The 20,878-nt window shown below is 48.6% G+C and overlaps 1 long non-coding RNA gene across 1 annotated transcript; it reads left to right on the forward strand.

The window, feature by feature from the left end:
* The first annotated feature begins 1,971 nt into the window (after window positions 1–1,971).
* LOC147368766 (uncharacterized) lies at window positions 1,972–19,237 on the forward strand. Its single transcript, XR_015166808.1, has 4 exons — window positions 1,972–2,048; window positions 14,164–14,290; window positions 18,131–18,190; window positions 19,021–19,237. It is a non-coding gene; the product is annotated as an uncharacterized LOC147368766 (long non-coding RNA).
* Window positions 19,238–20,878: the final 1,641 nt, after the last annotated feature.

Here is a 20,878-nt window from a genome sequence, read left to right on the forward strand (position 1 = left end):
ATGTAGGGGTCTTGTTTTTGTATCCATTCAGCCAGTCTTTGTCTTTTGGTTGGGGCATTCAACCCATTTACGTTTAAGGTAATTACTAATAAGTATGATCCCGTTGCCATTTACTTTATTGTTTTGGATTCGAGTTTATACACCATTTTTGTGTTTCCTGTCTAGAGAATATCCTTTAGTATTTGTTGGAGAGCTGGTTTGGTGGTGCAAAATTCTCTCAGCTTTTGCTTGTCTGAAAAGCTTTTGATTTCTCCTTCATACTTGAATGAGATCCTTGCTGGGTACAATAATCTGGGCTGTAGGTTATTTTCTTTCATCATTTTAAGTATGTCTTGCCATTCCCTCCTGGCTTGAAGAGTTTCTATTGAAAGATCAGCTGTTATCCTTATGGGAATTCCCTTGTGTGTTATTTGTTGTTTTTCCCTTGCTACTTTTAATATTTGTTCTTTGTGTTTGATCTTTGTTAATTTGATTAATATGTGTCTTGGGGTGTTTCTCCTTGGGTTTATCCTGTTTGGGACTCTCTGGGTTTCTTGGACTTGGGTGATTATTTCCTTCCCCATTTTAGGGAAATTTTCAACTATTATCTCCTCAAGTATTTTCTCATGGTCTTTCTTTTTGTCTTCTTCTTCTGGAACCCCTATGATTCGAATGTTGTAGCGTTTAATATTGTCCTGGAGGTCTCTGAGATTGTCCTCATTTCTTTTAATTCGTTTTTCTTTTATCCTCTCTGATTCATTTATTTCTACCATTCTATCTTCTAATTCACTAATCCTATCTTCTGCCTCTGTTATTCTACTATTTGTTGGCTCCAGAGTGTTTTTAATTTCATTTATTGCATTATTCATTATATATTGACTCTTTTTTATTTCTTCTAGGTCCTTGTTAAACTTTTCTTGCATCTTCTCAATCCTTGTCTCCAGGCTATTTATCTGTGATTCCATTTTAATTTCAAGATTTTGGATCAATTTCACTATCATTATTTGGAATTCTTTATCAGATAGATTCCCTATCTCTTCCTCTTTTGTTTGGTTTGGTGGGCATTTATCCTGTTCCTTTATCTGCTGGGTATTCCTCTGTCTCTTCATCTTGTTTAAATTGCTGAGTTTGGGAGTCCTTTCTGTATTCTGGCAGTTTGTGGAGTTCCCTTTATTGTGGCGTTTCCTCGCTGTGTGTGGGTATGTAGAGGTGGCTTGTCAAGGTTTCCTGGTTAGGGAAGCTTGTGTCGGTGTTCTGGTGGGTGGAGCTGTATTTCTTCTCTTTGTTCAGTCGCGCTATGGGGAGGGAGGGAGGGATGCTGCAAACAAATGACACTGGCGTGCGCTCGCAGTGCCTCAGCCACACTGGGTCTGCCCCCGCTCACGGCGCGTGTAGCCTCCCTGCCCACACTGCTCAGGCTCTAGGTTGTTCCGCCGGGAACAATCCGAGGCTGGCCCTGGGTTGCATGCACCTCCCAGGTCCAAGCCGCTCAGGTTCAGGCACTCAGGTAGTCCTCAGAGGCGCAGACTCAGTTGGGGCTGCGTTTTGTGCTCTTCCCAGGTCCGAGCAGCTCAGGTGATGAGGTGTTTGGCGAGCGCCAATGCTGCGACTTATCGCCTCCCCGCCACTTGGTTATCTGGGTGTAAAACCGGCGCACCTTCTCAGGCAGATGTTAACCGTCCAGACCCCCAATAAGTTTTAGTTAGCAAAGAAGCCAGTTTTATAGATAATGTCTCTCTGGGGCTGCAATTGCCCCCTTCCGGCTCTGGCTGCCTGTCACCGGAGGGGGAAGGTTTGCAGCCGGCTACCTCTGTTTAGTCCTTTGTTCCGTGCGTGGGCTGGCGGTGTCTTAGGTTAGGGCTGGCTTTTCGCATGGTAGATATCCCACAGTCTGGTTTGCTAGCCCAAATTATTTCGCTCAGATAGTGCTCAAGGTATTCAGGCCAGATTCTTACTCTCAGCGATGCAGCCCGCGCCGCGCCTCCCTGCCCAACCCCCGCTTGCTAATGGCGGATGCAGGCGTCTGCGCTGCTTCTCCGCTGGAGGAGTTACCGTAGGGCTCGCAATCTGTGAGTTTTAATTGTTTATTTATTTTTTCTCCCTGTTATGTTGTCCTCTGTGCTTCCAAAGCTCGGCACGGATTCGGCAGTGAGAAAGTTTCCTGGTGTTTGGAAACTTCTCTCTTTTTAAGACTCCCTTCCCGGGACGGAACTCCGTCCCTCCCTCTTTTGTCTCTTTTATTGTCTTTAATATTTTTTCCTACCTCCTTTCGAGGAGTTGGGTTGCTTTTCTGGGTGCCTGATGTCCTCTGCCGGCATTCAGAAGTTGTTTTGTGGAATTTACTCGACGTTTAAATGCTCTTTTGATGAATTTGTGGGGGAGAAAGTGTTTTCCCCATCCTACTCCTCCGCCATCTTGGCGCCTTCCCCCAGCCCCTGGTTTTTGGAGGCATAGCTTCTTTTCAGCTCAGATGGCACCTCCTCAGGTGTGTTTACCTCACTTCCAACTCTCCTCCATCATTTCCTTGTTGTTTTTCAAACACGCTGAGCATGTTCGTGCCTCAGGTTCTTTGTCCCGGCTGTTTCTTCTGTTTGGAACACCCTTTGTTCACATGAAGGCTCTTTCCTTCATTTTTTTCAGGTCTCAGCTCAAGTGTCACCATCACCGTATTAGCTAGTATTTCCCTCCACCGGTTACTTCCAGAGCCCCTCCTCCCTGATCTATTTTTCTCCCACTGAGAATTTATTGGCTAGATAGATTATAATCCATTGGTTTAACTGTTTCTTGCCTGTCTGCACCCAAGACTGTCAGGTATTGACTGTTTTTGGTCCCTGCTCTGTCCCCAGCTCCTAGAACAAGGCCTGGCTCACAGCATGTGGCCAGTTGTTTGTGGAATCAATGAATTGTATGGTGAATCAGAAGATTCCAGAATGACCGCTCAGACCTCTATCATTGTGGAAACTTGGGGTTTGCTGCTGAATCTTAGGCACAGAATCTTAGAACTGTCACCAAATCTTAGAATAAAAAACAGCATTCTTGGAATCTTCTGCCTCTGATTCCCTCTGTTTCTTCCTAAGCATGGTTCTCTAGCCCACCTTCATTACCTCCTGTGATGGGGACCTCATTACTGCTTAAGGCAACCCATCCAGGTTTTGGATAGTTCCACTGGTATGAAAATCCTTCCTTAAGAACTAAGCCCACATTTTTCACCTTATGATACCTTTTGTTGTTTGATTTTTCTTCCAATTGTAAAGACAGTGGTGGTGTTTGGTCATTAAGTCATGTCCAACTCTTTGCAGCCCCATGGACTGTAGTCCACCAGGCTACTCTGTATATGGGATTTCCCAGACAAGAATACTGGAATAGAAGCTTTGGTTTCAGAACTTCCCTTCCCCAGCTTCCTTCAAAACCAGTCAACTCTCTCTCCCTGCTGGGAATTGGTGGGGAGGGGTGGAAGGGATTTGAGGGAAAAAACAAACAAACCTGTTTTCTGAGGCTCAGTTGCCCATTCTTTAGCCTTCCCTGAATATTTCTGACACAGATAATACCTGAGGTGTTAGCTGATAACTAAGGCGTGAGCTGATAACTAAAAGGTTAACTGATAAGAGAAGTGCTGGCTGATAGGAAAAAATCCTGGAAGAAATCTAGACTGTTAGGTAAGAACTTAAGAGCTCTGGCCAACAATCCCCTTCCTCTGTTTCTCCTTCCTTTCCTTCTCAAGCATTTCTTGAGCACCTACTGTGTGCCAGGCTCAGTGCCAGGAGTAGGAGTTACAAAGATGGATCAGATGCAATCTCCCCAGGGTGCTCGACCCTGCACACCTGAGATCTGAGCTCTCTCTGAAGCCCCAGGGCCACCAAAGTGTTTAAGACACCAAGGCACGGATCTGTGATGGTGGAATGGTGGGCTGCGGACAGGTTTGTTCCCCCAGCTGCAGTCTGCTGGTAGGTGAAGTGGACCTCTGAGTCCGTCCCTGCTCTTGGCACTTCTGGGCCAGCTCCTATCTCTCCTGTGTGGGTGGCGAGTGACTTCATCTGGCCCAATGCTGTCATTCAGCCCCAGTCAGATGGGAGACAACACGGTTGCCATGGAGACGAATATGCTTCCCCCTGGGGGTGGGACGGGTGAGCCAAAGGAGCCAGAAACGTGTGTGGATGTGTGAATTCGGCACAAAGTGACCCAGGCCTGGTGACTGAAGTTGGGGGGATGGGTGGTGGTGGAGGTTTAACTCCTTCACTGTCGCTCTCCCCTCCTCTCAACTCATGGTCTGGGGTCCTTGGGGAACACCAGGGTTTCAGCATCAGAGCTGAGAGTTGTTAGTTCGAAGTGTCTCAAGTCTGATTCTACCTCCAGGCAAACTCACCTCTCCATGCCTCAGCTTCCTCATCCAGAGAATGGGCATGAGATGATGGACTCATTTAAACATTCACTGAATGAATTCATTTATTGAAGACTGCGTGTGCTATTGTAGGGCTCCTGGGATTACACAACAAAGAATTAACAGAATTAAAGAAAAATCAGAAAGCCTTATCAGATTTATCAGAAAGCCTAATCAGAAAGAGAAGATAAGCAAAGTGAGGGATGTGATAGGGAGTGAAAGAGGGAGGCTGGGGAGCATTTAACTGAAGGTCAAGGAGGTGGTGAAAAAAAGTGACGTTTGAGCTGAGACTTCAGGGGTGAGGAGAAATCAGACATATGAATGTCTGGGAGAAAAGCTGGCCAGGTTGATGGCACAGCCTGTGCAAAGGCCCTGGGGCAGGACTGGGCCTGGTGTGTTGGTGGGACAATGAGGAAGCCCACATGGCTGGAGCAGAGTGAGCGAGGCGGGGAGAGGGAGGAGGGCAGAGCAGGGAGGTGACAGGGCAGAGCCACAGTTTTGGAAGTTCAGAGGAGGCCTTGGGCTTTTACCCCAAGGAAGGTGGGAGCCCTGGAGGGCTGTAGGCAGAGGAGATGGGGAGGTGCCTGACTCAGGTGCTCACAGGGCTCCTCTGGTGGCCACAGGGAAGACTGTGGGGAGCCAAGGAGGGAGCCTGGGGACCAAGGTGGAGGTAACTGCCCTGGTGCAGAGAAGCAATGATGGGGGCCCATCAGGTGGAGGCTTCTGCTGGCTTTGTTGAATCTTTTATCATGGTTGTGCTGGAACATTTACATATTGAAATACACAGAATTTTATGGAAAAGAACTTTCTTTTTATTTCTCCTTTATATTATAACCAGCAAGTTATGATTTTTGAAATTACATGTGTTGGTCAGTTATGTTGTCTATGAATTTTACTCTTGGATGGGCTGAGACTGGGGGGGCCCTTGCTGTGGATCCATGTTATCAGGCCTGGCTTATAGGAAGGATTCAGCAATCCTTGGAGTCCCAGGAGAGAGGTGGGAGGGAGGGAGAGTCCTCTCCAGGCTCCTGGGTATTCCAGACACCTTGCAGCCCCACAACTCAAGGACTCAATCATGGCTTCCCCATAGGTTTCTTTTTATGGATGGGAAACAGATCAGAGAGACACAGCCTATTATAGTGAAAGTAATTTATTTATTAAGATTAATTTTTGGCTGCACTGGGTTTTTGTGGCGGCACGCAGGCTTTCTCTAGTTGTGGTAACCGGGGGCTGGTTTTTGTTGCCGTGCACAGGCTTCTCAGCACAGTGGCTTCTCTTGTGGAGCACAGGCTCTAGGGCTCTCAGGCCCTAGTAGTTGTGGCTTCTCGGGCTCAGCAGTCATGGTGCACAGGCTTAGTTGTCCCATGGCATGTGGAATCTTCCCAAACCAGGGATCGAACCCATATCCCCTGCATTGGCTAGTGACAAATTCTGGCTCTGCTTTGGGAGTGGGGGAGCCTGCTCCTCACTCCCAGTCTGAACCCACCCCAACATATTTCCTGGTCTACGGTGACCCTGAGCTGGTTAGTGGGACTGTCACATCCTTCAGCTACAGTGATTGGTTCAGAGGTGGCCATGTGACCTGAGTCAAGCCAGTCAGAATTAGCCATGGTCTTCACTGGAACCCCTAGGCAGGACGGTTTTCATTTCTGCTTGCCAGGCTGCCTGGGAAGAGAAATAAGCCTGGAGTTTGGGGAATCTTTTGACTCTATGAATGGGGGCCTGTGAATGAAGCTCACCCAGAGGAAAGTCAAACTGAGACACTGAAATAGACCTCCAATAACATCAGCTCAACTCCTGGATCCAGCTATGCCTGAAGCTGCACCCTGGAATTTTTCAGTTGCTGCAATCTGTTTATATGGTCTTCCCCTCACCTCCCTCCTGCCAAAAGTGAAAGTGAAAATTGCTGTCATGTCCAACTCTTTGCAACCCCATGGACTATACATGCCATGGAATTCTCTAGGCCAGAATACTGGAGTGGGCAGCCTTTCCCCTTCTCCTGGGGATCTTCCCAACCCAGTGAATGAACCCAGGTCTCCAGCATTGAGTGTGGATTCTTTACCAACTGAGCCACAAGGGAAGCCCAAGAATACTGGAGTGGGTAGCCTATCCCCTGTCCAGCAGATCTTTCTGACCCAGGAATTGAACCAGGGTCTCCTGCATTGCAGATTCTTTACCAACTGAACCATCAGGAAAGCCCTGTTTTTCCCCCAGAACTGTTTAATTTCCATTGCTCACAACCAAAACAGAGCCAAGGCAACAGGTTTCATCTCTGAAACTCCATGCCCTATCCCAGTGCCAGCCTTTCCTCTTGTGTTGGGCCAACATTATAAAAGGATACAAGGAAACTTTGGGGGATGAAATTTATTATTTTGATTGTGGTAATCATTTCATGAACATATACATATGTTATAACCCATCACAAATGTGTTTGTGTTGGCCAAATTGCATGTCAATTATGCCTCAAAGGAGTATGTTTTAAAAATAGCATCAGTATCATTGTCTCAGTGCCTGGATCTAGCCATACCTGAAAGAAGAGAACTTTGGACTTTTCAGATACAGAAGGCAGTACATGTTCTCTTGGGGAAAGAATAATAATTGTATTGATTTTATTTTATTGTCTGTCTTACATCACAACCTAGATATAAGAGTAGGCCAAGAGAGACTTCCCTGGTGGTCCAGTAGTTAACAATCTGTCTTCCAGTGCAGAGGACATGGGTTCGATCCCTGACTGGAGAATAAAGATCCCAGGGGCAGTGGGGCAACTAAAACTGCATGCCACAACTAGAGAGCTGGCACACCGCACCTACTGAGCCTGCATGCTCTGGAGCCCATGTGCTGTAACTGGAGAAGCCTGTGCATGCCACAACTGTGGAAAGTCAGTGCACTTCAAGGAAGAGTTCATGCGGCCAAAAAAAAAAAGAGAGAGAGAGAGGCCAGAGAAGGCAGAGGTATGATTGATGCCTCGAAAAATGTGTCCAGAAAACTGCTGTGGATAAAAAGTTGATATCCAGGCTCAACTGGGAAACCGTTCAACAGGTGTCTCTTTTGCAGGCCTTGTCAGAGCCTTTAATGTACAAATGGAACCACTCTGAGGATTTCTCTATGCGATATTCCAGCTGTCCCAGCAAGATTGGGTCCCAGATGCTCACAGTAGTCACTGCTCATCGATGCCCCCATATTGCCCCTTCTCTTACCGGTCTCCCTCTCCCCTCCCTTTCTGCTGCTTCCAGGAATCATCACCCACATGACACTTCCTCCTCCCAGACAGCCCCTTGCAGTGCTCTCTCAGAACCCAGAGCCCCAAGCCCCCTCCCTCTTGGACCAAAGATTCATTTGCTCTCCTACCCACCTCCATTGGAAAACACTAGAAAGGCCAGAAGACACTGTTCCTTCGAGCCCAGGGAGAAATTCTCTCACAATGGCACCCTCTCAAGAATCCTTCCTCCGAGCCTTTGCCTATGCTGCGCACCCCTGCCTCGGATGCCCTTCCTTTCTACCTAACCAAATCCTCAGTCAGCACGGCAGGATTCCCCTCAGTGACACAGCCCAGAGCAATTCTGGATCATTCCATCAATATCATTAATTTGCATGGGGAAAAATGAGTTGTTTCCCTATCTTTCATTACCTCTGATGATGCAAAGGAGAGAGTGCTGAGAGCCCTGGGGTTTTCTTGGTTGGTTGTTTTTAACCCTTTTCTCTCATACACCCTCTTGTAAACAAAGTGAGAGCAGGCTGCGGGCTCCCAGCCTCGAGCAGGCAGCGACTCCTCCTCACTAGACGGAATGACTGTGTTTTGTTTCCATCCAGTGTGTTCTGCCACCCACCTTGTATTTGGGCAGGTGCAATCAGCTTTCCATTTGCAGGAGGGAAGCAGAGACTGTTTTTAAGTACACTTACTTGAGAAGATGTGAGTCAGTGGAAGGCAGATATCAAGTCAATTGTGGAATAGGTGTGTGCTGATGTGGCAACAACCATTACCAGTAATGCTTGGGAAATGCTCACCTCTTTCAGAAAGCCTTCCCAGATTGCCCCTGGCCAAGCTGGCAGGGTCTCTGCTCTGCCTCCCAAAGCCCCGCCCCCCCCCCAACTTTGCTATGAGGCCCCTCATGGTGATACAGGCAGGGTGCAATTTCCATCCCCAAAAGGCACCCTAAAGTGGGCGACAGGTGTCTCTGGGCCTCAGTGTCCCTGCTCGTGCCAGGAGGAGGGCCCTGGGGGCGGTGGCAGCACTGGGATCCAGCGGGCAGGCGCCTCCGTGCCAGCTGGGCCTGCCTCCCGCAGCTGCTGGCGTTGCCATGGTTATCTGCAAGCATTCCTCCCCCCGCCTTGCACCCCTACCCGGCAGCCCCTCACCCTCGGACCAGGCCCTTCCAGGGACCGCGGCTCCTGGGTGTCATGGAAACGGTTTCCAGGCACCCGTAGCGGGCTTTCTCATTGGTTGGATGAGCCTGCAGGCAAAGGTCACCCCCAGGGTCACTGCCAGGGCCTGGAGCTGCATTTCTTCGAGGTCCCCAGGCTCGCAAAGCGGCTGTCCCCTGTGAGATGTTGATTTATAACTCACTCATCCCTGGGGCTGCTCAGAATATCAGGAGCCACCTGGGTGGGGCAGGGACCTTTAGCCCCTCCCTGCTAAACCCCCAAAGTCCCCAAGAAAAACCTCTGTTCAAAGTCAGCACGCACTGAGCTCGCTCTGCAAACGTGAGAGGAGAAGAGCCACCAGGCAGCCCCTCCCCCTTCTTCTAGAATCTTCTCTCGGCACAGGTGGCTGCTCTGCACAGAGTAGGGGCTGAGAGCCAGGACCCTGTACTCAGGAGCAGAGGAGAGCGTGGCTGGCACTGGGCCCTGGGGGATTTGAGAAATAAATTTTTTTAAAAAAGAAATAAAACAACACTAATAACAACAGCAACTAGCACTTCTTAGGACAATTCCCATGTGCCCAGCTCTGTCTTAGAATAAACAGCACAGAGACTTCGCTGGGGGTCCAGTGGTTAAGACTCCATGCTTCCACTGCAGGGGGCTCAGATTCAGTCCCTGGTTGGGGAACTAAGACCCGAGAAATAAACAGCATAGAAACTCAGTTAATCCTTCTAACAGATTAAGTGGTAGATGTCATTACCCCCATTTTAGAGATGGGGAAACTGAGGCTCAGAGAGGGCAAATACTTTTCCCAATGTCACACAGAATGAGTACAAGTGGAAATCTGGGTTTTGAACTCAGGCCACCTGGCTCCAGAGTCAAGTTTTCACCACTAGGCTCTTTAGTGCCTCTGATAATGTGATTGGATGTCCCGAGGTGCCATCTACCATTGATGATGGGGCAGGGGTCTAAGACTAAGAGAGAGATGCCAAGAGAGGTTTGGGACATTGGGTAGCCAGAGGGGAAGATGGGCACTGCCAAAGGGTGGTTTGTGGGGCTTCAGACCCTTCTAAAATCTCCATCAGGGACCATGGAGCCACCCCCAAGGAAACTGAAAACCCACATTTAAGAAGTGGATATGCTGGGCAAACCCACACTCAAGACAGTCCCCGACCCCCAGCCATTGCATCCCTTTCAAACAGACTCTGTAGCTGGACTCCTGATCCATGGAAATTCTAGAAGGACACCCAGGCCAAGAGGGGTCTGAGGAAGAAAAGCAACAGGGCAGCAGATGCTTTATGATAGCTCCTGTGTGTCCAGCCCTGTGCTGAGATGTCCCCAAGGGACCCCAGGACGGCAGGGATGCAGAGCTGGACACAGACTCACCCAGCCCCTCAGGGTCAAGGTCAGGGAACCCAGGGGGCTGGGAGACTGGAAGGAACTAGGGCTCAGAGCATTAGCAGAAGTTTGCCAAGCAAAGAGAGGCGAGTACTGGGTGGAAGGCAGGCAAACCCATGGGATGAGAGGAGCGTGGAAGAGATAGGGGTCAGGGAGGATGGGCAGATTGCTATAGGCTGTATGTTTGTGTCCTGTCCAAACTCATATGTTGAAACCTAATCCCTAATGTGATGGTACGAGGAGGTGGGGCCTCTGGGAGGTGCTTAGGTCATAAGGGTGGAGTCCTTATTAATGAGATTAGTGCCCTTATACTGGGCTTCCCAGGTGGCAAAGAACCTGCCTGCCAGTGCAGGAGACATAGGAGACAAGAGTTCGATCCCTGGGTCAGGAAGATCCCCTGGAGAAGGAAATGGCAACCCACTCCAGTATTCTTGCCTGGAGAATCCCATGAGCAGAGGAGCCTGGTGGGCTGCAGTCCATAAGGTCACAAAGAGTCGGACACCGCTGAAGCGACTTAACATGCACGCACGCCCTTATACATGAGACCCCAGCGTGCCCCCTTACCCTTTCTGCCATGTGAGGACACAGTGAGAAGATGACTGTTTTTATGGAACAGGAAGCACATCCTCAGCAGGCACCAAATCTGCCAGTGTCTTTTTCTAAAAAAAATATTTATTTATTTGGCTGCACCGGGTCTTGGTTGTGGCACAGCGTATCTTCAATCCTCATTGTGGCATGCAGATTCCTTGGTTGCAGCACACAGAAGCTTTAGTTGTGGCATGCGAACTCTTAGTTGCAGCATGTGCGATCTAGTTCCCTGACCAGGGATTGAACCCGGACCCCCTACATTGGCAGCACAGGGTCTTAGCCACTGGACCACCAGTGAAGTCTCTCTTCCTGCATCTTGATCTTGGACTGCCAGCTTCCAGAACTATGAGAAGTAAATGTCTTGTTTATGAGCACCCAGTCTATGGCATTCTGTTGTAGCAGCCTAACCTTAGATTGACTAGGCAAGGGAAATCGGGAGGGCTTCTTGGAGGAGGTGATATTTGAGCAGAGACTTGGAGGATGAGGAGGAGCTGGCCATGGGGAGATCTGAGAAGACTGTTCCAGGCAGAGGGAACAGCATGGGCAAAGACTTTGAGGCCAGACCATGCCTGGTGTGTTCTGAGTCCAGCAGGGAGGTCGGTGTGGCTGGCACAGTAAGAGGGGACAGGGGCAGGGAGATAGCTGGGACTAAACCACAGGGATGCTACTGCACTGGTCCCAACAAGCGATGATGGTGGCTGGGCCTTGGCAGAGGCAGGAGTGGGATGGAGTCATGTGCGTGGATTCAGGTTATCATTTGGAGATAATGCCCCAGACTTAAGATTCCCTGGTAGCTCAGATGGTAAAGAATCTGCCTGCAATGCAGGAGACCCGGGTTCAATCCCTGAGTCAGAAAGATCCCCTGGAGAAGGGAATGGCTCCCCGCTCCAGTATTCTTGGTTGGAGAATTCCATGGACAGAAGAGCCTGGGAGGCTACAGTCCATGGGGTCGCAAAGAGTTGGACGTGACTGAGCGACTATCATTCACTGATGGAAGGAAATGAGGAGGGAGGGGATGAAAGAATTAGGGAAGGCAGTCAGCTCTGGGACCCTTTCCTCCCTAGCCCAGAGAAATCATCAGACAGGTTTTGGCTGCAGACAGATGGTGAGACCCGGAGGCGACTCAGGGCCACCTAGCCTCCCAGAGATGTCATTGTGCCTGGTGGTGTCCCAGCTCCTGCCAGCTGCTGCAATATGCGGCCCAGATGTTCCATCCTGGGGACATCTGTGCTGGGCCTTCCCCGGCATCAAGCGGGTTTCATCTGCAGCAGTGACGACATCTAGGATGCCTCAGATGGGGGAGGACGTGTGTTAGTGTTAGTTGCTCAGTTGTATCTGGCTCTTTGTGACCCCATGGACTGTAGCCCACCAGGCTCTTCTGTCCATGGGATTCTCCAGCCAAGAATACTGGATTGGGTTGCCATTCCCTCCTCCAGGGGATCTTCCTGACCCAGGGATTGAACCTATGTCTGCTGAATTGCGGGCAGAGGTTTTATCACCCGAGTCACCAGGGGAGGTGGTGGGGGGGAGCCCAAGAGGAGGACCCTTGTTTGACCAGGATGGTGTCGCCAGCACTCATGGTGGGGGGTTGTGAGCAGCAGAACCCAGAGTGGTTGGCATGGTGCTGGGTTTGGGGTTTTGGGGCTGCACCAGGTCTTAGTTGTGGCACACGAGATCTTTGATCTTCCTTGCAGCATGCAAGATCTAGTTTTCCTGACTAGGGATGAAAACCAGGCCCCCTGCATTAGAAGCTTGGAGTTTTAGCCACTGGACTACCAGGGAAGTCCCTGGACTTGCGGTCTTAAACTGTCAGATATGAACCACTTCCCAGAAGAAGGGAAGGCTGGGGTCCCATTCCAGGTGCTTGGGGCTCACAACCTCCGATGGCAAATTCTACCTCCAAGGCGTTGCTGCACCATTCCCAACCCAGAGTGGTCTATTCACTCCCCGCTTCACTCAATCCCTCAACAAGTGTGTATTGAGCACCTACTGTATACCAAGCCCTGTTCCAAGCACCAGGAAGATATCAGTAGCTGAAACAGACCAACAAAATAAACCAAACAACCAACCGATTGACCCCTGACCTCAAGGAGTTCAGTCTGGTGTAGGAGACAGGCAATAAACTAATGAATGAGCAAATAAATTATTTTCAAGGAATGTAAGTCCTAGGAGGAGACAGAACATGATCTGATGTGAAAGAAAGGACGAGGAAGCTCCTTTAGCTGGGGGTAGTCAGGGAGAGCTGCTGGGAGGAGGTGGCATTAAACCAAAGCAGGAAGAAGAGCCAGCCATGGGAAGAATGAGGAGAGGTCCTTCAGGATGGAGGGAACAAGTGCAAAGGCTGTGGGGCAGGATCGTGCCTGGCAGGTAGGCAAAAGAGCAAGGGGACCTTTGTAATAGGTACTAGTGAACCGGGGGAGAGAAGGAGATGAGAGATAGGAGGTGAGTAGCAACTGTAGTGGTGGAGGTGATGGTGATGGTAAGTGTGGATTTATCCAGGTGTGGGGAGGAGGAGCAGGTATGTGCAGGATCTTTGCCAACAGACCTCAGAGAAGGTAAGGCATTTGCCTGCAGACACACAGCAACAAAGGCACCAGCTTGGCCTTTCCCCACAACCCTGAAACTCTGAGGCCCTAGAATCCTCGATAGGAACTTTTCTCCAAGTAAAAAAAAAAGTTTTGTTTTTTTTTTTTCAATTTGAAAAAGCTCTGCTAGCCCAGCTCTGTCAGATCTCTCAGCTGTTCCAGGAGGCGGTGGAGGAAGAAGAGGGGAAGGAAGAAAGGAGAAAAAAAAAAGCGCAATATTTCTATTGTCCTTATCTAAATAAATTGAGATGTATTTGTGAAAGTGTCAAGGAAACCTCCAGGAGCGAAACTATAAAATCACACAGCTGCTCAGAGGGCCCGTGACAGACAGCTCAGATTAATGTAGCTGTATTTTTATGGTCTGTTAACAGTTGATATGGGTTTTAAATATATTATCTTCCATTGTATTGTCTGTCATTTTAAAAACTGCTCATGTCTCCTGTGTTTGCTTTTAAAAGGTTCTTATAGAACATTCCACCACTGAGCTCCCAAATCTTTTTTTTTCTCCTCCTGTAGATATATCATCACAGATCTTCTTCTCGCCCTCCACCCCCCCGAGTGAGGTTTTCCCTGGTACTTTCATGGGTAATTTACCACAGAACCTATTGGAACCCCTTGAGTTTCTTAATTCAGGGAGCAGCTGCAGGAGGCTGGATTCTTGTCTGGCTGGGGATTTCTGAGATACATACATGGAGCGGCTCCAGATGGGCTATGTTTCCACATCTAACAAAAGGGGCCTGACCTTGGAGGGCTCCAGAATCTGTTTCTGGAGACTTGTAGCAGTTGGCTAATGCTGTGAGAGTGCCACATAACAAACATTCCCCACCCTGCAGTCTCAGGGGCTTATAACAGCAATCGCTGATTTCTGGCTTCCAGATCTCCACTCTCCCTCTTGGTGAACTCATCCGCTGCCACAGCTTTGGAGGTTCCTGCCAAATCAGATCCCAAACCCTGAACAGCTTTCTGTGCTCCAGTCCAGGATGGCCAGTACGTCCGTCCTCAGGTAGGACTCAAATGGAGCTTAGAATCTTCATTACAGACCTTCTTATTCTCTACTTGGGAATGGCCCCATCAACCTCCCTTGCATACCCTTTGATCAAAGACCTGGGCATCCACTGCCCTTCCTCCCACATCCTCACCCATCACCTGTCAGTTTCCACATCTGGCTCATCCTGTCCTGTAAATCTCTCTCTTATCCATCCACTCCCTTCCATCCCCATAACCTCTGATCCACTCAATTCCACCTTAATTTTATCTCTGGACAACAGAAAGGCTTCCCTGGTAGCTCAGATGGTAAAGCATCTGCCTACAATGCGGGAGACCCAGGTTCAATCCCTGGGTTGGGAAGATCCCTTGGAGAAGGAAATGGCAACCCACTCCAGTATTCATACATGGAAAATCCCATGGACTGAGGAGCCAGGTGGGCAACAGTCCATGCCACCTGTTTCCTGGTCTCATGGCCTCCATTTCTCTTCCCTTCCAATTTATTCTCCCTACAGTAACTAGAACACTTAAAAAAATTAAACCTGACCAAACCTCTCTTCAGCCCAAACCCTTTCATAGATCCCCAGGGGATAAAATCTAAGTCCTCAACCTGCTCTTTAATATCTCCATATAGGACCCCTGTTAAGTCTTTCTTGTTCTTTCTAAATTCTCTCCTGCCATAATTCCACAATCAAGCCAGCCTGTTTTACTAATTCTCACCGGCTCCCTCCCCTAATTCCCAGCTCTTTCAACATCTAAACCTTTGCACATGCTGTTCCTTCTGCTTGGAATTCCCTTCCATCTCACAAACTCCTATGCATCCTGCATGACCCAATCTCCATTGCCCTTCCTCCATCAGAGGGAACCTTTGATCTATTTACCACTCTACAACCAGGATTTGTAGCTCCCACAAGCGGAAAGCAAATTCTGCATTTGCTTGTTGCCTTTCCAAATAGACAATGACTTTCCTGTGGGCAGGGGCTGCATTTTTCTCTTATGAGCACTACCAACCCTCACCCCAGAAATGAGAATGGCTCTAACTACACAGAGAAGAGAAGACGGTCTAGAATAGGGCATTAATTACAGAGTTCAGATGATTAGCAGCAAGGCTGGTAGACTGCAGAAATGCAGGCGACCACAGAACCATATATAACGAGGTACTAATTGTGCAGGAAAGACAATTAGGGAGGGAGGTTTTGAGTCACTGGTTCCATGGCCTGGACAATTAGACATTGGGCCATATATAAAAGATGTGGTAATCGCTTTGTTCAGACGATTAACGGGGCACTCGGGAAATCATAAAGCAAAATGCCACCACGCAGCCAGGAACAAAGCCAGGTGGTACAGTCTTGGGGACCAGAGTCTGACTGTCCAGACTCAAATCTTCCTGCAGGACCTGGAGCAAGAGACTTCCCCTTGCTAAGCCTCATTCTTCTCATCTGTAAAATGGGGATATCCATGATGCCTGCCCCAGTGGGTTGACTGAGTCCATGTGGATGATGTCACACAAAAGCATCATTGTTACAAACAGCAGCAAGGCATCCTGCTAGGAGATGCTCTTTACCAAGTCCTGGATGGAGCAAGATATTAACCACCCGGGGACTTCCCTGGTCGTCCGAGTGGCTACAACTCCACACTTTCAATGCAGGGGGCCCAAGTTCAATCCCTGGTCAGGGAACTAGATCCCACATATCACAACTAAGAGTTCGTATGCTGCAACTAAAAATTCCACATGTGGACTTCCCTGGTGGCTCAGTGGTAAGGAATCTACCTGCCAATGCAGAAGACACGGGTTCAACCCCTGGTCCAGGAAGATCCCACATGCCCTGGAGCAACTATACCCATGTGCACACTATTCAACCTGCTCTTTAGAGCCCGCTAGCTGCAACTACTGAAGTCCATCTGCCTAGAGCCCATGCTCCGCAAGAAAAGCCACTGCAACGAGAAGCCCGTGCAAGGCAACTGGAAAGTAGCCCACACTCATCGGAACTAGAGAAAAATCCCCAGTCAAAAGATCCCATATGCCACAACTAACACCCAGCACAGCCAAATAAATAAGTAAAAAATTTTTAAAGATATTAACCACCCAGCCCAGACAGTTCAATGGCACTGTGATGAAGAGAAAAATCAAATGATGGATACAGAAGCTGGGAGATCTAATGGGGTGAAAGTTACTCACTGAAGACGATACAGAGGTGGCCAGAGTGACTGTCACCCTCTCCCAGGCCTTATAACCCACCACATGTGGATCTGCCCTGAATTTTATGTTCCTTGGGGACCATGAAGCTGGGCTCAATGGAGCAAACAGACCTGAGTTTGGGTCCTGGTAATGTCATTTTGGGCAAGTGTTTTCCCCTGGCTGAGTCTCAGTTTCCTCATCTGTAAAATGGGTGCAATTACTATATCCATCTCTCCAGATTCAATAAGATGTCACACACAAAGCTCTTAGCCACCTGCCCAGCACAAAGTAGAATGTGATACCCAACGACTGTTCTATAATTGTTAATTAACATCGTGTATTATTGTTCTCATGACTGTCATCCACTGAAATGTTTCTCATGTTTTCCCCATGACTGTGTCTGGGCTCCAAAGCAGAGATGTGGTAGGATTCAAACATGTACACAGAGAAGCTTGATAAAATAGGAGTCGTTCCATTCAGAGCAAGATTTCTCTGGGTGGAGAGCAGTGGAGGTTTCTCTGAGCAGCCAGGTTGCCAGTGTCCTCATGGTGAGTGATGGCTGGGTCAGCCTGAGGCTGCCAGAGTTAGATGAGAAGGAGTCAGACATGGAAAGATCTGGGAGAGGTCACTCCAGGCAGAGGGCACAGCCAGTGCAAAGGTCCTGAGGTAGGATTGTTCCTGGTATGTTCAAAAAACAGTGAGGGGCTTCCCTGGTGGCTCAGTTGAATCCTCCTGCCAATGCAGGAGACGCAGGTTCAATCCCTGATTCAGGAAGATCCCACACGCCGTGGAGCGACTAAGCCTGTGCGTCACAGCTGTTGAGCCTGTGCTCTAGAGCCCACGAGCTGCAACTGCTGAAGTCCGCGCACCCCAGAGCCCATGCTCCACATTAAGAGAAACCACCGCAATGAGGAGTCCAAGCACAGCTAGAAGGTAGCCCATACTTGCTGCAACTAGAGAAAAGCACACACAGCAACCAAGACCCAGCACAGCCAAAAAAATAAGTAAAATTTTATATAAAGAAAAAAAAAAGGAACAGTGAGGATATATACCCCAAATAATTGAAAGCAGGAACTCAAACAAATACTTTTCCACCCATGTTTATAGCATGATTCACAGTAGCCAAAAGGTGGGGACAACCCAAGTGTCCCCAGACAGATGATGAATAAATGAATTATGGTCTATCCATCCAGTGAAATATTTTCAGCCTTAAAAAGGAAGGAGATTCTGACACCTGCTACAGCATGGATGAACCTTGAGAACATTATATTCAATAAAATAAGCCGGACACAGAAGGACACACAGTGTCTGATTTCACTCACAGGAGGTCCCTACAGGACTCAGATCCACAGAGACAGGAAGTAGATGGTGGAGCCAGGGGCCGTGGCAGAGGGGTGGGGAGTGCGTGTTTCATGGGGACAGAGTTCTGTTTGGGAAGATGAGAAAGTTCTGGAGATGATGGTGGGGATGGTTGCCCAACAATGTGAATGTGCTTAATGCCACTGAAAGTGGTTACAATGGTAAATTTTATGTTATGTATATTTTACCACAATAAAATAAATAGATGAGTTTTTAACAATGACAATGATAATAAACATTGAGGAGGCTGGGTGGCTGGAGGGGAAGTGAGGGCAGGGAGGGGCCATTATTAAATACCATCTCTCCCTCCCTCTCTCCCAGCCCCAAGCCTCCACCATCTACTTCCGGTCTCTGTGGATCTGACTCCTCCAGGGACCTCCTGTGAGTAGAACCAGTGTTTGTCCTTCTGTGTCCGGCTGATTTCACCAAGCATCATGTCCTAAGGCTTCATGCGTGTTGCAGTGGGTGTCAGAATCGCCTTCCTTTTTAAAGATTGAATAACATTCCATTGTATGGATGGACCCTAATTTGTTTATCTGTCAACTGTGGACAGATACCTGATTTGTCTCCTGTGAATAATGCTGCTGTGAGCACAGGTGTGCAACTAGGTCTCTGAGTCCCTGCTTTCAAATATTTGTTTGTTTGTTTGTTTGTTTTGGCCATGCCACCTGGCATATGGGATGTGGGATCTTAGTACCCCAACCAGGGATCAAAGCCACGGCCCCTGCAGTGAAAGCACAGTCTTAACCACTGCACCTCCAGCTTCTTGTTCAGTCACTAAGTCATGTCTATCTCTTTGCAACCCCATGGACTGCAGCACGCCAGGCTTCCCTGTCCTTCACTATCTCCCAGAGCTTGTTCAAACTCGTGTCCATTGAGTCGGTGATGCCATCCAACCATCTCATCCTCTGTCACCCTATTCTCCTCCTGCCCTCAATCTTTCCCAGCATCAGGGTCTTTTCCAATGAGCTGGCTCTTTGCATCAAGTGACCAGAGTACTGGAGCTTCAGCTTCAGCATCAGTCCTTCCAGGGAAGTCCCTCAAATTTTTTGTTTCTACCCACAGGTGGAATTGCTAAATCAAATGGTAATTCTGTGTTTAATTTTTGACAGACCACTGTACTGTTTTGTCACTTCCTTTTAATTTGGTTTTGGTGTCTTTTTATGTATAGAAGTTTCCAGTTATAATCCTGTATATCACTCTGAATCCAGGCAGGCTGGGAAGGACGGTGAGGTCGATTGTGTAGGCTGATGAACAGCTAAGGACTGCATTGGGTGTGCCCCTCCCTGGCCCTGGAGAAGACCCAGGGAGGGAGTATGGCTTCAGCGATTGCACACCCCAAAGAAGAACTGATACTAGAAGAAGCAGGAGGGGGTTCCTAAATCAGAAATTAAAATGAATTATGGAAAATAAAGCATGTGGACATGTGTTTTGTGTCCACCTGATTTGTGTGAAGGAGATCAGCCCTGGTTTTTCTTTGGAAGGAATGATGCTAAAGCTGAAACTCCAGTACTTTGGCCACCTCATGGGAAGAGTTGACTCATTGGAAAAGACTCTGATGCTGGGAGGGATTGGGGGCAAGAGGAGAAGGGGACGACAGAGGATGAGATGGCTGGATGGCATCACTGATTCGATGGACCTCAGTCTGAGTGAACTCCGGGAGTTGGTGATGGACAGGGAGGCCTGGCATGCTGCGATTCATGGGGTCACAAAGAGTCGGGCATGACTGAGCGACTGAACTGAACTGAACTGATTTGTGGATTAACTTCAGAATCTGCGATTTTTATTTGTCATCAGGCAGGAATCAGATCCATAGAGACAAGAAGTAGATGGTGGGGCCATATAGTTTAGAAGGAGCTGACATATCCTCTCCCCCAAATAGGTTCCCTTAGGAGAAACCCTGATTCCTTCACCAGCCCTTTAAGAGCCAGAGTTTTATTGAGTGTTTGCTATGTACTAGGACTTTTTTTTTTAAGGAAAAAAAATTGTTTCTGGGGAATTCTCTGATAGTCCAAGGGTTAGGATTTCACACTTTCACTACTGGGACCCGGGTTCGATCCCTGATTGGGGAGCGAAGGTCCTGCAAGCTATACAATATGCTCCCCCCACAAAAAAATTATGTTTCTCCTTTCCCTTTTGCCATTAGGAAGCTCAGATCCAAGTGGAAGATTCAATTGTAACTACAGGACAATGCCTTATTACAGAGCCCCAAACAAAACCAGGATGCTTATTGTCAAACCACCCCTCACAAAAGCTAATGAGACAGGAACCGTCATCAACCCCATTTGAGGAGCCCCCACCCCAGCTAACCATAACGTGTGTGTGTTTCAAATGCTTTTCCGATCAGACTAAGATGATTGATCATCCTGGTTTCAGTGTTAAAACCAGGGAAGTTTTGGGCAAATCAGGACAAGCTGGTCACCCTGTATGACAGCTTAGGAAAAAAAAAATTGAAAAAGATCAAACTGCAAGCTTTTAGCACCCAGTGGCCCGCACAACTAGGATCGCTTAAATGAATCATTTAGATATCATGGAAGCAGCCGAGCCAAGTGTGTCTTTTTTGCTGAGCACTTGTTTAAAAATCAATAAAAAATAATACCGGTAAACAAACTCCTAATCTTTGCCCCTGGAAGAGGCAGGCAGAGCACAGCTGAGCCAGCAGAGAGGTGGCACTGGGGGCCTGAGGTCTGGCCCTGCATCTCGCCTGTGGTATGGCCTGGGGAGTATGCTGTGTGTCTCTGGTCCCCAGAGGGCACTGCTGGCTGGGAGGGTCTGGCAGCTGCAGCTGATCATGGGCGTTCTCTAAAGCGGATGGTAATGGGGAGAAGGCTCTCAGGGGTAAACAATGTGCCTGCCAATGCAGGAGACACGGATTCAATCCTTGGGTTGGGAAGAAATGGTAACCACGCCAATATTCTTGCTTAAAGAATCCCGTGGACAGGGGAGCTGGTGGGCTACAGTCCATGGGGCTGCAAAAGAGTTGAACACAACTGAACAACTAAACAGTCAAATCGATGGGGAGAAACGTGCCATCTGTCCTTGAGGATAAACCACTCAAGGTAGTGGTGG

The sequence above is a fragment of the Bos grunniens genome, chromosome 7, assembly GCF_055505025.1.
Source record: "Bos grunniens cultivar Pamir isolate PY7600 chromosome 7, Bosgru_T2T1.0, whole genome shotgun sequence".
Classification (NCBI taxonomy): Eukaryota; Metazoa; Chordata; class Mammalia; order Artiodactyla; family Bovidae; genus Bos; species Bos grunniens.